At 34.4% G+C, this 16,287-nt stretch overlaps 1 protein-coding gene across 21 annotated transcripts in view; it reads right to left on the bottom strand.

Annotated features, from left to right (window-relative positions):
• The window catches only part of LOC106869304 (pleckstrin homology-like domain family B member 2), a 458,421-nt gene that overhangs the window by 328,659 nt on the left and 113,475 nt on the right, over positions 1–16,287 (bottom strand). For 18 of the 21 annotated variants that reach the window (XM_089352366.1, XM_089352371.1, XM_089352379.1 and 15 more), the window contains exon 2: positions 15,326–15,370. The gene's annotated coding sequence lies outside the window, so the exon portion shown is untranslated. Of the gene's footprint in view, positions 1–13,323; positions 13,697–15,325; positions 15,371–16,287 lie in introns of those variants that run through there. The other 3 variants (XM_089352369.1, XM_089352372.1, XM_089352382.1) reach the window with 1 other exon arrangement.

Raw genomic sequence — 16,287 nt, 5'->3', positions numbered from 1 at the left:
ATATTAATATTTATGTGTGTGTGTGTGCACGTGCGTGCATGAGTACATGTATATACATAAATGAAAGATGAGCATTTATCTGAACAATATATTTATTCTGTTCCAGATAATGGATTCACTTAACAATTAAGGCCACTGCATTCCAGAAATAATTCAGTAACAGGAACAATGTGGATAAAGAATTTCACAAGAGACACCAGGCATAACACACCCATTATATCAACTTTTTCAATGCAAGTGAATTCATATGATTAGGTCTTTCACATTCTGGTTGTCCTTTCTGTGAAAGCTCCATTCACTATGATAAAAGGTGTCAAACAAGAGAACAACTACTTCTCATACAACTAACTACGCAACCTTTGCTATTACACATTCGAAACCCATAGTCTAATTGTCTGACACACACATTTACATAATTTATCTAAATTTAACTATAGTCATGCTTTTATTTACTGTCTTTAGCTATATAGCTTAAGTGGTAATTCATGATGAAAACAGAAACAAACTTTTCTATGTATACAGGGTGCAATGGGTAAATTGTCACCATTTTATCTTTTTAATTTTGCGCATTGTTTGTTTTTGATTTTGTCGACTACAAAGTATAGTAGGATCAGTTGGGCACTGTCTGTGTGAAAAACAGCAGCATGATGCAATTCACTCTGCCAGAAATTTGGAAATGACATGCTGTTACTGCTTGGCATTTGCACCAGAAGCTCCAGTATGAACATTTCAGTGTGTTTGGGTGTCAATCCGAGGACATGTAATGAAAGTGATAAAAATCAAACATGTAGTCAATATCGTGGTGTTTGGAGTGATCACTAGTGGTGGCGATGTTATGAGAGACAGTAGATACATAGATCCAAAGTTGATACATAGGTACATAAACACAGTAAATATTGGATGTCATTTTCACTTTTCATTACTACACGAAGATAAAATTAACTCGCAAGTGGCTGAGTACTCCAAAGACATGCATATCATTAATGTAGTTCTCAGGGAGATTCAGCCTCATACAGAGTGACAAAGCTGGCCCCTTCGAATTACAGCTACAACTCATTTTGGCCAGCTGAGTAGACTGAAGCAAGATAAACCTGCAAGTGGTTGGAAGAAAATGAATAAAGATCCTATAGTAGTTAGGGTCACTCTGAGTGTTAATCCAGTCCTAACATCAGCATTTGTGGGTCTCAGATCTGGAGGCCAAACCCCCAGATAAACACTGATGTGCAGGCTGTTGGTATCAAACTGAGTATGAGTTGAGGGCAAATAAACAACGGAATAGCAATTATTTTGTCTGAACTTTCACTGCTTATACTAAACACGGCATTTTTGCCTTACAATATGGAACATTTTTTTTTTCTTTCACTCTTTTTAAAAAGTGGCACTCTGTCAGTTAAGACGAGGTTCCTGTTTATCTGATCAACAAACAGTCTGCTCATAAAATTAACGCTGAAGTAGCTGAGTACTCCACAGACATGCATACCATAAGGTAGTTCTCTAGGAGATTCAGCCTCACACAGAATGTGACAAAGCTGGCCCCTTTGAATTACAGCTACAATGCATTTTTGCCAGCCGAATGAACTGCAACAAAGTGAAGTAGAGTACCTTGCTCAAAAATACAGCACGCCACCTAGAATTGTACTCATGAGTTTACAATCATGGGCCGAATACCCCTAACCACTGAGCCACGCACTTCCACTCTCTTAACTGTAGGGAAAAGGAGTAAAGTGATAGAGACAGAGAAAGGAAATCCTCAGTCATTTACAATGACAATTAGACTGAAATACGATCAATCTTTTCTTACTTCTTTACTTTTAACAATGAAGAAGAAGGAAAGTCTTTCAGGTGTTTACGTTTTTTATTCTGGGAGTTCTAGAATGATCAACTGTTAGTTCTCTCTTCTTTTCCACACCCCCAGTACTTATTCAACTTCTTTCATAGAATTTCATGTCTTTTAGTTGGGTGGGAAAGACCATGTTTTTTTCCAGGCATATTTAATGTATTCTTTACAAACGCGCCTCCCTCCCTTCCTTCTTTTTTCTTTTCATACAAAAACTAATGCAAATTCTGAACAGGGTATAGCTGTGAAAAGAGCCCAGAAAATTGGGTAATACCCCCTACAAAATGGGTGGGGGAGAAAAGTTGCCAACAGGTGGTTACACAAAATTCAACTCTATACTTTAAAGAGTGTCTTCTACCAAAGCCTCATGAGTGAATTTGGCAGATGGAAACTGAAAGAAGCCCGTCATATATATATATTATATTTCTCTGTGTGTGTGCTTGTATTTGTGTTTGTCCCCCCCCCCACTGTTTGACAACCGATGTTGGTGTGTTTGCATCCCCGTAGCTTAGCTGTTTGGCAGAAGAGACTGATAGAATAAGCACCAGGCTTACAAGTCCAGGGGTTGATTTCTTTGACTAAAGGGTGGTGCTCCAGGATGGCCACCATCAAATGACTGAAACAAGTAAAAGAATAAAAGAATACCAGAAGAACATTCTAGCAGCACTAAACAAAGAGGTTCTTTGAATATGTATTTTGTATTTTAAGGCTAAATAGTAATTCTGTTTATGTTTGCATAACAGATATTTTGGTTGGATTATATAGTTATCGGTTTTACGCTCCTTTCTATATTCTGTAAGTGTCACAATATAGAAACATTTCTCATGGCACCAGCACATAATTTGCAGATGCTTACAGTTTTTGTTTTCCATGAATTTTTCACGGGTCCAGCTAATCATTTTCGAAGCGCCTCCCCCTTTGGGAGTTCTATTTATTTATTTATTTGTTATATCTTTCTCTGTTTTCTTCCTCTGTTTAGACGAACTTTCCTACCTTTTCGGACAAAACCTTTTGTAACCTTCGTCCTGTCTTTGTCCTTACATGTTTTTAATAGATATTAGCCCTTGTGGCCAATAAAACGAATTAATTACTGTTATTATATACATAACTTAATATTTAAGTGTTAAGTATGTTCCTAGCAGTATGCCAATAAAGCACATTCACTGCCTATGGCTAGATGCACCACAACTAGTTGTATAGTTTCCCACCTACAAGGGATTGATGCAGGATATGTCGAAACGATCATTGTGAACAATAATGTTTCCCGTGTATTCCATTTTCCATTTCTACCATTTGCTTTATATATCATCAATATCATCATTATATTAAAATTCACTTTCGTATGCTTACATGGGTCAAATAGTTGAAGCAGGGTTTCTATGGCTGGATACTTTTCCTGTCACCAAGCCTTATCTGTTTCCAAGCAAAGTAATATTTCCTCTTAGCCAGACATGTTTTTCATGGAAGACTAGAAACGAAGACCACTACCTGCATATCAGTGACATCCATTTCCAATTATTGTGTGATGTCAAAACAAGGTCTCTCTCTCTCACACACACACACACACACACACACACACACATTGTATGTGTGAGAGAGAAAGGGAGTTTTCTGAGTTCAACTATATAGATGCCTCATCAACAATAACATATAACATCAAACTGAAACTAGTGGGATCAATTCAGGTTCCTGATATTCTTCTTTACTAATCTGATTAGAGCAATATATAATCTACAGCTTAAGATGTCATACACAAGACATCATATTTAATTTGTCTCTAATAGATATATATACCCACAGTAATCCTTGCTGTTGTTATTTACTGCTGTATATAATTTACAGCTTAAGATGTCATACACAAGATATAGTATTTAGTTTGTCTCTAATAGTTATATACCTTCAGCAATCCCTGTTGTTGTTTTGCCTCAAGTCAGTCTTGATGTGAATAGACAAATGAGAAAAGGCTTTGCAACAATGGCTCTTTTATTAATGTATCATTCGTTTTTTTAAAGATTGTACTATATGGTTTGAGATTTGGCTGTTATTTCAAATTGATTGAACAACCACATAAAGGCTCCTCAAATAGTTTCCAGAATGTTTACAGCCCTAGCACTTCATTACAAACTGTCTTGGTCATAATACTAATACTACTACAAATAATGATAATCCTTTCTACTATAGGCACAAGGCCTGAAATTCAGGGGGAAGGAGCTAGTTAATTACATCAACCCCAGTGCAAAACTGATACTTAATTTATCAACCCTGAAAGGAAAAAAGGCAAAGTCTAACTTTGGCAGAATATGACCTCAGAACATAAAGACAGATTAAATGCCTCTAAGCATTTTGTCCAGTGTGCTTCTATCTACTATAAGCACAAGACCTGAAATTTTGGAGTAGGGAGCTGGTCAACTACATTGACACCAGTGCTTAACTGATACTTATATTATTGACCCCAAAAGAATGAAAGGCAAAGTTAACATCAGAGGAATAAAAATAATAATGACTGATATTAAAATTTTGAAATAATTTTTAATAATAATTATATTATTGGGTTCAAATTTTGGCCCAAGGCCAGGAATTTCGGAGAGGAGGGGTGGGTGGGGGTAAGTCGACCCCAGTGTTCAACTGTTACTTATTTTATCAACCCTAAAAGGATGAAAGGCAAAATCAACCTTGGTGGAATTTGAACTCAGAATATAAAGACACATGAAATGCTGTTAAGCATTTTGCCCAGTGTGCTAGCGATTCTGCCAACTCACTGCCTTAACAACAACAGCAGCAACATCACCACCACCACTACCAATCTGTTAATTAAATCAACTTGTATACAGTGTGGGTATTAGAGTCTGAATGTGATGTTGGCATCAAATGGGTGCGGCTAGCCTCTAAGACAAATTTATACACACACACACACACACACACACACACACAGATATATATATATATATATATATATATATATATATATAGGAAGATAAAAAAATAATACTAATAAGGCAGAAAGCTAAACTGAAAGCATATTTTAATATAGATGTGTATAAGTAGGATTAAAAAGGATTTCTAACCAGCTTTCATTGCATGGCAAATTTTCAAGAGGGAAAATGAAAATAATGTTTTTTACAAAAAAAATTTTAAAAATAAATATACCAATACATTATATTGTCTTTGAGCTTTTAAAGTTCAATGGTAATCCATGTAGATAATTCTTAGAAAGATTAGGATGCATGGAATTAAGAATAGTGTCGTGTTTAAAAAAGGCTGAAGGTTTATGTGTTAAACAGGAAGTATGCTGTCAAAACAGGAAGTGTGTGTAAGGGAAGTGTCAAAACAGGAAGTGTGTGTAAGGGAAGTGTCAAAACAGGAAGTGTGTGGGTTTCATACTCTTTAGTTGGAGTTCTGGACTCTTTGTCAACAGGAAGTTTATTTCTCGAGTAGTTGGGTCAGAGACAATGGTGCAAATTCTTTTAGCTAAATTGAAGGGGATATTTATCTTGGTGTATTTTGGGTGGCATGAGCTGAATATGAGGTATTGTTGTGAGTCTGTGGGTTTGTGGTAGATGTCGGTTGTGATTTGGTTATTAGGTATTTTTATAATTAAGAGATCAAGAAAAGGGAGATGATGTTTGCTGAATTCCATCATGAATTGAATGCTGGGATGTATGTTGTTAAGTATGGTTTTGAATTCCAGAAGTTTTTCATAAGATTCCTTCCATATGATGAAACAATCATCCAAGTATCTTTTCCAGTTTTCCATTAAGTAGATGTGGAAAAGGTGTCCAAATTTCTGGCGTGAGATCTCAAACAGTGGGATGGCTTTATATAGAGTATCAGAAGATAAACTGAATGTGTAGTATCTTAAATAGGGGTCAAAACCAGTTTCATCCAGAATTTTTTGATAGTATCAAACACAATAATAGTGGTACCTTATGTTCAATCTTTTAATTACTTCCTGCTGATACAAGATTGAAGTAAAGTAAGACTAATATGCAATGCACATACTATGAAAAACAATATAATTAAAGTCCAGCAGCTAGGTCCAGCATATCTCTGAAACCAAAATCTAGACAAAGAGTTCCATGAGAAAACACAAATGCAGTCAAAGTAAGACAAAACCTCAGAGAACTTTAACCTGGAGCAGAAAAAAATATGTTGAAAAGCAAAATAAAAGAAATAGAGAATGTACAGGAAAATCAGAAATCCAGACTGCTATGGGCCACAATTGATGAAGTTTTAGGGAAGAAGACCAACTCTGATCTGATAAAAGCTAAAAGTGCTGAAAAAAGAGTAGCTCTTTGGAGGAAGCATTTCTAGAACCAACAAAGCCAAACCCTAATGGTTGCTGATGTCAAAATTAAAAAAAAAAAATTAACACAACTTTCCAACAGAAATTGAAGCACTTATAATGGAAGAATTAAAACTTGCTATCAAAGAAATAAAGAATAACAATGCCCCCAGGGCTTGATGAGATTTCAGTTGAAGTTTGGAAAAGTAACGAATTAAGTGAACAACTTCTGGAGATTTACAGTGCCCACTTCTTATTCATAATAGCACTAGACTATATGAGAAAAGAAGTAACAAAAAAAAAACATGAAACCATTTAGATTACAACAAGCAGTACTTCTCACATACAAATTATATATTGATGACAGTGTTAATATCTTAAACAATAAAACAAGCCCAATTGTTTTTATTGTGAGTTGAGTCCTGTACTTCACAGACTGGCTTACATACAAATGAGGCAAAAATGAAATACATGGCTTATGACCAAGAAGATAGCTTCCAATTAACAATGAATAGTTATGAAATGGAAAAAGTAGATGATTTCTTCTTATCTGAGATCATGGGCCAATACAAGTGAGGACAATAAAATTTGGATTGCAAAAGCATATGGAAATTAAATCTAAACATAGATTTTAAGATTACCTTCTTCCAAGTAACAATGGAAACTGTGCTCTTATTTGGCTGCACTACATGGACTCTAACTAAGGAACTGGAAAGAAAACTAGAAGAAACACACACAAGACTTGTAAGAGCAGCACATTGACAGGTTCTCTGTGGTAATCTTCCAAGAGTTACCACCACCATAAAGGAAAGAAGACTAAGATTGTGTGAACACTGTTCTCATGGCAAGGATGGAATAGTGAGCCAAATGCTGATCTGGGAACCAACACACGTAAAGTAACCTAAGAGCTGTCTCACCAGGACATTTATTGATCAACTGGTTGAAAACTTTGGTTGATTGAAGAGTGACCTACAAAGAGCAATGGAGGAGAGGGAATTCTGGAGGCAAGTGGTTGATGGTGTTTGTCTGCAGACAACATGATGATGAAGACTAACAGTGGGGGGAAGAAGTCAATATATCCTACCAACACCTACATGTTACCATTAACACTACTATTAACACAGCCCACACTACCTCTGACTACACTACCATTAACACTACCGACACTGCCATGAACACTACCACAAACTAGACTACTACTGCCTAAAGTAAAATTTATACAGCCACTACTCAACAATTAACACTAACATTATCCAAAGTGCATTAACACTACGTCTACCTACACTGGCTTTAATACTACCACACAATCATTAACACTGCTACTACAACCAATAATGCTATCAGCACTAGTCAATATATGCAGTGCCACAATTTTTGAACATTTGTTTAAAATATTGCAAATTATCTAAATTAATGAATTTGATTTATTCTAGGGTGAAAAATAAAAACTGATAATAACAATAAAATTAATCTATTATCACAATTAGTCATAAACATCCAACAACAGAATGTTAAAAACTGTCATGTTTCATTAACATAATTTATACTGCCTGTAATAATTTCTTAAACATTAGTCCTTGGCAAGACAGGACTGAAGCAAATTCACAACCTTTCACTTTCCCTGCCCATTTAAGTGGATGGAAAAGATGCAGAAACAGAGAAGGGTCAAGAAGTTGCTTTAATCCTGCCTTATCAAGGAGTCAACCACTCCTTTCCAGTGTTGAAGCTATAAGAAAATGCACCCAGTACATTCTGTGAAGTGGTTGATGAAGGAAGAGTATCCAGCTGTACACACAAAAAAACAAAATAATTTGTTGAAGTACATACCATCAGTAAGAACAGTGGCTCCCAATAAGACCTAACTCAAATCATGACCCTTCAAACTCATACTAGCTTGGAAGGTAGATATAAATAATGATGATAATGACTGGCACAAATTCAGATACATTTTTAAAAGTATAATTAATTTTGGCTACTGTAGGTCAACCCATGTCAGCATGGAGGCTGGACAGTAAATGTTGAAAACAATGATAATAATATTGGACTTTATTTTAAATGATGTAAAACAAACATTGATTCTAGTGATATTTAAACTCAGACAAAATTACTTACATTTAGCACCTTTATCCATTTTGCAATTATAATACTTTTTACTTTTGGTACAAAGATAAAATTCTGTAGGGAAGGATACAATTGATAAAATGAATCCTAAGAATTTGTTCTGGTATTCTACCAGTTTTGATACTCAACAGCACTTGCAGTATTATTGATAATAATTTTTTACACTGGTTGCAGGATAGAAATTTCAGTATATTACTGGTACATATTTCAACATATCCAGATTATTTTGACAAAGTGAGAACATGATGAGCAAATGCATGTATATATTGATCAACACTCTACTCCTTTTTCTTTGCAACTTCCTTTGTAGAAAAAAACCCCAAAAAACTAAAAGGAAGTTAATGAAGACAAAGCTAAATCATCCAAATCCAGTGAAAGTGGTAAATACTTGGGCAGCATCGTTATTCAACAGCTTTTGTAGACTAGACAAAATCTGAATTAGCAAACCTAAACAGAACTAGGAAGGAATTCAATATGAATAGAGTACTTCATCCTAAAGCTGGAGTAGCAAGATCATATTTACCTAAGAAGGAAGGTGGTAGAGGTTTAATATCAGTAGAACACTGTATGGAGTTAGCTTGAGTAGATATAACCTCCTACGTAGGTGATAAGTGAAGAAATCTTATTAAGAGTTGCTAGTGTAACAGTAGTAGATAGAGAAACCAAAATGCCAAATGTGGTTAAAAACCACAAAAGGAAAAAAGATTATCTGACTGGCAAGAGAAGGCTTTCCATGGTAGATTTTCAAAGATAGTTGTAGAAAATAGTAATAGTGAGACATGGTTGTGGTTGCAGAAAGGAAGGCTGAAAAAGGAGACAGAAAATTTGTTAACTGCAGTATAAGATCAGCTACTGAGGACTAACTAGATAAAAGCCAAAACAGACAAAAATCAAGTAGATTCGCAATGTAGCTTATGTAAATCAAAAGAGGTAAGTGTTACTCATATAGTTAGTGAATGTAGTATGCTGGCACAGAAATAATACAGGAAAGGACATGACAACTCAAGGACAATAATCCACTGGGAGTTATGTAGAAGGCTATGATTTGGCCATACTGCTAAGTGGTATGAAGATGAACCTAGTAAAGTTCTAGAAAGTAAAAAGTATAAGATGTTGTGGGACTTTAACATTCAGACTAACAAAGTAATAGAAGCTGGAAGGCCTAATTTGTTGCTGCTGCTGCTGTTGTTGTTGGTGGTGGTAGGAGTAGGAGGAGTAGTATGAGTAGAAAGTGCTAGTAATTGACTTTACAGTCCCAAATGATGAGAAAGTCAACATGAGAGGTATAGAGAAAATAGTGAAGTGCCAGAACCTAGCCACCGAGTTACAGGGGCTATGGAAAGTGAAGGTAAAATGTATCCCTGTAATTATAGGTGCATTAGGAACAATTCCTAAAGATTTGAACAGACGGATAGAGGAAATAGGCATAAAACCTAGTTAAGTGTAGCTAAAGAAAACAGACAGCTAAGATACTTAGGAAGGTTCTTGGCATCTAAGTTTACGTGCTGTAGCCCAATGTTAGGAATTTTTCCTAACAGTTGTGCATAATTGAAATAATAAAAACATGAAAGTTCATATTTACTCCTTTCAATCATGTATTTCTTACTTCTTGTGAGCCTAGCACCACTCCTAAGTAATACCATGGCAGGGGTCAATATAACTTGCTGTGCCTCCCTGAATACTGTCTTTGTATTAAGCTGTCCCATGTACTAGGACACGAGCGTATGAGTAGGCTTTCTGCACACAGTTGTTGCCTGTGTTCAAACTTCATTTCTCAGTTTTGAAGGTCAGACTGTATTTTCCTCTATATACAAAATGCAAACTCAAACATCTACCAAAGCTTCCCTTAATTGGTCTTTTGAGGGTACAGAGAAAACTTCCCACTCTCTTTGAGAGGTAAAATTAGATAAATTTTCACACTACCACCTTTTAAATATATTCTTTCAGCAAGATATACTTTTTATAGACATAATTTTGTCACTGGTCCATCTTAAAATGAAACTTTGCTAGAGATATGACCAGGATGAAACTGACTGTATGTATGCATTTCTTAGTTGATGATATTTGTGTCTGCATGACTGTCAAGTGAATTCATAGAGTTAAACTTTTAATCTGAAAACACAATGCTTAATTTTTTTCTTAACCCATGTGTGTTATGCTTTATGTGTTTTTCTGCTTCATGTTTTCAGAATTGCCTTCTTTTTTAACCCCTTTTTTGCTTTGCTTACTGGATGCCATTACAAATGAAGTCAAACCGGTAACAGTCAGAAAAATAAGTTAAAATAAAATTCTTTTCCTTTTACAAACACAGTGAAATAAAAATACAACAAAAATATGGTAAAAATATTGATGAAGTTTCTTGTAAATCAGAAGCCATTAATATCTAACGTGACAGGAGATAATATCCACACAACTTCAAGTGGAAATAATTAAATACATTTAAGCATCATTGTCATCATCATTTTAACACCCACTTTTCTACAATGACATGGGTCAGACAAAATTCATTAAGGCAGATTTTCTATGGCTAAACATTTTTCCTATCATCAACCTCCAATTTATTTCCAAGCAAGTTGATATTTCCTTTAGTTCTTCAAATACAAATAGTCCAATGGCTTGAAATGCTTTCACAGAATATTACAAACATATGACACCATTTGTATGACTGGTATTTTTTTTTACATACAATGGGTTTCTTTCAGTTTCCATTTACCAAACCCACCCTCAAGGTTTTGCTCAGCCCAGGGCTATAACAGAAGACACTTGCACAAGATGCTATGTAGTGAGACAGAACATGAAGTATGATGCTCACAAACTGGATTGAAAAGATAGGAGTAAATCTGAAGAGAGAGCATCTACAAAAAATAGCGCCACTTGGAACAATGCAAATCCTCTGCAAAGATCATGAAATCTAAACAAAGTGTGCCTAGTCCACTGGTTATGGATAGCTGACACTTTGTTACATCTCTCAGTGACAGTGCTGTGTTAAATAATAATAATAATACTAAGCCTTTCTACTTTAGACACAATTTTGGGGGAGGGAGTAAGTCGATTATATTGGCCCCAGTACTCAACGCTAAAAGGATGAAAGGCAAAGTCAACCATGGCAAAATTTGAACTCAGAACCAAAGACAAATGTTCTAACCAGTAGTACGAGTTCCAGCTTTTACCAGTAACACAGAATGGTCAGGTGAGACTCACATGGGATATGCCAATATATACAAAAAGCTGCAGCATAACCGACCAGATATCACTCTCCTACTGAAGGAGTCCAAAGAATGGACCTGCATCAACATAGCTTTCCTTGCAGACCAAAACATTAAGATAGAAAATGAAAAAGTCGGGAAGTACCAAAACTTAGGATTGGAAGTGAGTGTGGTACCTATTGTGATCAGTGCACTTGTAACCATCTCAAATATTCTGACATCAAAAACAGCAAATATCAAACTTTTGGGGAAGAACTGAGATAGCAGCAATACTTGGAACAGCTATTGTGCTGAGGAAAGCGTAGCGTCTCTAAGCTACTGCATGAAGCTGAGACAGGACATAGACACAGATAAATCAGTTAAGTAAATAATAATAATAATAATAATAATAATAATAATAATTTCTACATAAATAATTCCTTTGTTAGATAATGGGGCACTATTATTGACTGTATAGATATTACATACAGTATTGTCAATACAATACAATACCAAACTCTGGTCAAGGCACACTGAGCTGTACTCAGTAATGCAGTGACAACATGCAGTGGAAATAAGAGTAGTTACAAATAACAACAAAACGGTACCCTACAACTACAATTAGTACTGGGTATCTAAAAATCACACCCAACATCAACAAATTCTTCATAACTACAAATGAAAATGTGATGATGCTAAAATAACTTAAACTTGGCAAAGTCTAACATTATTTCAATTGACAGCAAGGTATTTTACAAAGTTGATTTTTTTATGGAATATCTTTTATTGAACCATCACACACAAGAAAAGGATAGATGTGATTTTAAATAGCTGATGTATGAATTGTCTCAGACTGAACTGTCACACAATGTAATGTATTTACACAGCTGATCATTATCAGAATCCCCTTAATTGAACTGTCACACAGAGGAGAGGAAAACACAAACATAGTAAAAGGGTATGTGATAAAACATATTTAACCTGTTAAATCTATCTAAGTCTTAATGGAAGCTCTGATTCTCCTTTTTTAGAATAAGATGAGATGAGTGAGGCAAGGTGCAACTCCTAACAGTCTTAAATGTTAAGTGCCAGTATTCCTTTTACAAAAAAAAAAAAAAAAATAATGGTACAGATATTCCAGTGGAATAAGAACAGAATACAAAGATATATTTGGGAATAAATTTATCCATGTATGTTTAATGACTGTATAATTAACCTTGGTGTATAAATAGAGCCTGCAACTGAAAACCAGCAAAGCTAAATTTTACACTGTTTCAGTACAGTGGTTATGAATGCAAACATGCAAGCATGCATATATACACACACATGCATACATATTGTTAGAGTTAACATGTTTATTTGCAATGTAAATATTCCAACAACAATTAAGTAAACCCATTGAGATGGTGTGTTTTTTTTTAAAAAGTCTAAATGTGAAGTTGGCATCAATTTTCTTTTTAATCCATTTAAATTTTAGACAAGTACTAAAATATATTGGCTATATGTACTAAACTTTAAAAATATGGTGTGTACATACACACGTGGTTGTGTGTGTGTGTGTGTGTAAATATATATATATATATATATATATATATATATATATATATATACATACACAAACATACACACGTGTGTTTATATATATATATATATGTGTGTGTGTGTGTGGTAACATTCAAATAGAAGTACTAAACAATAGAAACACAAGCTCTATGAGAGTTGCTATTACTGGAATTATAAAATCTTACAAGAACAGAACTATAATGATAGTTTTGCAAGAAATTGCTATACAGCTAGGTCTATGATTGATTGCTTATAGGGCCAGAGAGATAACTAATGAGCAACAAAATAAAAAAATATGAAAGAAAAAGGGGTAAAAATTGAAATGAAGAACTTACATAATCTTCAATTTGATGTGATGGAACTGTCAATACATATTGGTTATATTTACATTACAAGCTGTTCTTGAAACTCTCTTTTTTCAGAAAACATGGTTATTCAGAGTTTGTTTGATTTAAACTAGAGATAGGTTACATAAAGGGCAACAACAACAATTGTGTAGTTTGATTACAAATGTTTGTTTGTTGTTGACTATAGTTAAAAGATCAGAGTAATAAGAGAGGCAGGCATCAAATGTTAAACAATTATATTACAAGACACATGAAACAACAAAATATCCTACATTTGAAATAATGATTATGAATTTGCAGACAACACACTTACTTGATGGTCTGTGATTGAGATGAATAGACACATTTAAAAAATAATAAAGAGACTTGTGCTTGTTATTTTTTTTTTTTTAACTCAAGGACAATACAAATAGATTTCATTGGCTTATTTAGCAAATGTACAGAAATGTCACAGCAAAGCAGAAAGATCAGCATTAAATTTAACATTCCAAAAAACTAGTAAGAATTCATGTCCTAACCAGGACATTTTACCAGATGAAAATAAAATATTTATAAAAAGAACAGGTTTTTAATAATACACTCCCCACCACACACACACACACACCGTCATTCAACCCCCCCCCACCCATCAGGTTCAGTCATGTTATGCTAAAATAAATAAATTCCACAAAGTGATGTGTTAAGTGATGATGTGGAAGTAAGTCTTCTAATTTCATGGATTACTCAGAGACAAGTGGGAGATGGGTGGAAGGAAAGACAACAACTTGTGGTAGGATGTCATGCATCAAAATATCACAATATATCGAACTGGAGATTTTATTCAAATGATGGCAGTGTGTACTCCATTAAAGTACTTCAAGGAGCAAGGGAAGTGCAGTGGGAAACAGCATTTCAGGAATTCAAGTTATCCTCAAAAAGGAGACCTGATATGACATCCAGCACCTAACACCTTGTTCACACACGCACAAACCTTACACATCTAGTGGAACATGCTTGTTTCAACTCTCTCCAGCTACCTTCAGTATTCAATGTCCAAGTCTCACAACCATGCAGTGTTGACTTCATACACGAGCATCATACAATCTACTCTTTCATTCAAAGAGAGAATCCCCACATTGCCAGCAAAAATAATAGTTTCGTGAAAGTTTACTCTTATTCTGGTTACTATGCTTTCGGGGTACTATCCTCCACAACTGATTATATCACCTATGTAACAAGAAGCTGTCAACTACTTCTATAGAACCTTCAAGCACTGAAAAGTAAATAATTTACTGGTATTTAGACAGTTAACTATTCCTGTATATCTGTCATATACAAAAACCTGCTAATGATCTCAGTACACTTGTACACCTATAGATAACACCAGATACACAGCACAGAACTCTTTCCTAGTCACTTTTTACATACCAAACACATTCATTTCCCTGATAACAGCAGGGTCCTGTCTTCTTTCATAGTTATTTTAAATTTTTTAATCAATGATATTATTTCACACCAAAACTTCAAGTCATTTTATGATCTGGCAGTTTTGAATTAAACTATATTTGCTGAAGAGGCACAAGAAGACCAAAACATGCCCTCAGTTGTCACATAGCTAGCAATAATCAAAGTCACCCATTATACACGTCTAATTTTAATTAAATTTCTGAGTTCTCTCCCTTGCTCCTTTTGAAAAGAATGTTCATTTATATTAATGGCTGTTGTTCTCATCACAGTATAGAATTTCACTTAATTAGAAATCCTTTGTCCCACACAACATTACGCATGTTAGCCCACACTTAACTATTTATCCTTTATGAAAAGCACTCCTTGGAAATTTCCTGATATACAACCAGACAGTCAACCAAAATGTGTGCCTCCACATCAATTATGACAGTCATTGTTGCTTAAACTGGAACATTCCAACTTTATAGAAATTAAATTAAGTCTTTACAATGAATACAAAACTCAAGCTTAGAATCTGAAGTTAAGTTGGTACATAAATACTTACCAAAACAGTTGAACATTTTTGTATTATCACATGATTCGTTGTCATCTGGAAAAGAATAGAGTAAGTGTTAATGAATAAACATAAATCGAAATCTTTCAATTCATTTTTATCACAATTAAATTTAAAATAGATTTATTTATATTTCATTTAAAGGTCATAAACAGACTAGTAAAAATATTTAGCAATTTAGCAATACAAACACCTTTCTTCTGTAAATTCACAAATAAGTGCAGGAAGAATTAGTTCTAATCAACAGGTCAGAACAATAAATATAAACATTCTGAGTAAAAGAATGTGAAATACGAATTGTTCAATGGAATTTTTTGAAACACTGAAATGACTCAAAAATATTGTTCATATTATTATCAGTTTATGCCAATTTTCTTATAGAAGCAAGCATTAAATGAGTTTGTTGGGTTATACTATTTACCAGCTGTATCTACCAACACCATCAATACCACTACCAGCAACAATTACATAGAATTAACATGGAACAAGCTAGTTTTGTTTACTGTGGTTAAGCACTTTCTGGTTCTAGTTGAAATATTTTGCAGGAAACTCCCCTTAATGCTAACCACTCATGTGAAGCGAGAATAAGAAATTTTATTGTCAAAGAGGTCATTCTGTTGGAAGTATTACTTTCCCCAATAATGGACTCATAAACTCCATACAGAAAACCACTCCATACAGAAAAGAAGCTTCTTTCTCTTATGTTTCTATGAATCTGAGCCTTATTTTGATATAAACTAATGTGTTGAAATTGGCTATAAAGACTTTCAAGAAGCTAAATAACTTATGAATAATTTACATGTTTCACTGAAGAGAAGTAAATATGAGATTATTCTGAGAGAAACTATTGTGCATTGTGTTTGAGTTGTGGGCACACATTGACTATTATTCAAATTGATATGGCTAAAAGTGTGTCATTAATAGTGTCTTTCATACAAAGCTATTGACACAAT

This window comes from Octopus bimaculoides, chromosome 5, assembly GCF_046866305.1.
Source record: "Octopus bimaculoides isolate indiv1 chromosome 5, ASM4686630v1, whole genome shotgun sequence".
In the NCBI taxonomy this organism is placed as follows: Eukaryota; Metazoa; Mollusca; class Cephalopoda; order Octopoda; family Octopodidae; genus Octopus; species Octopus bimaculoides.
Note: the sequence above shows the minus strand (reverse complement) of the source record. Positions and strands in the feature narration are given on the sequence as shown.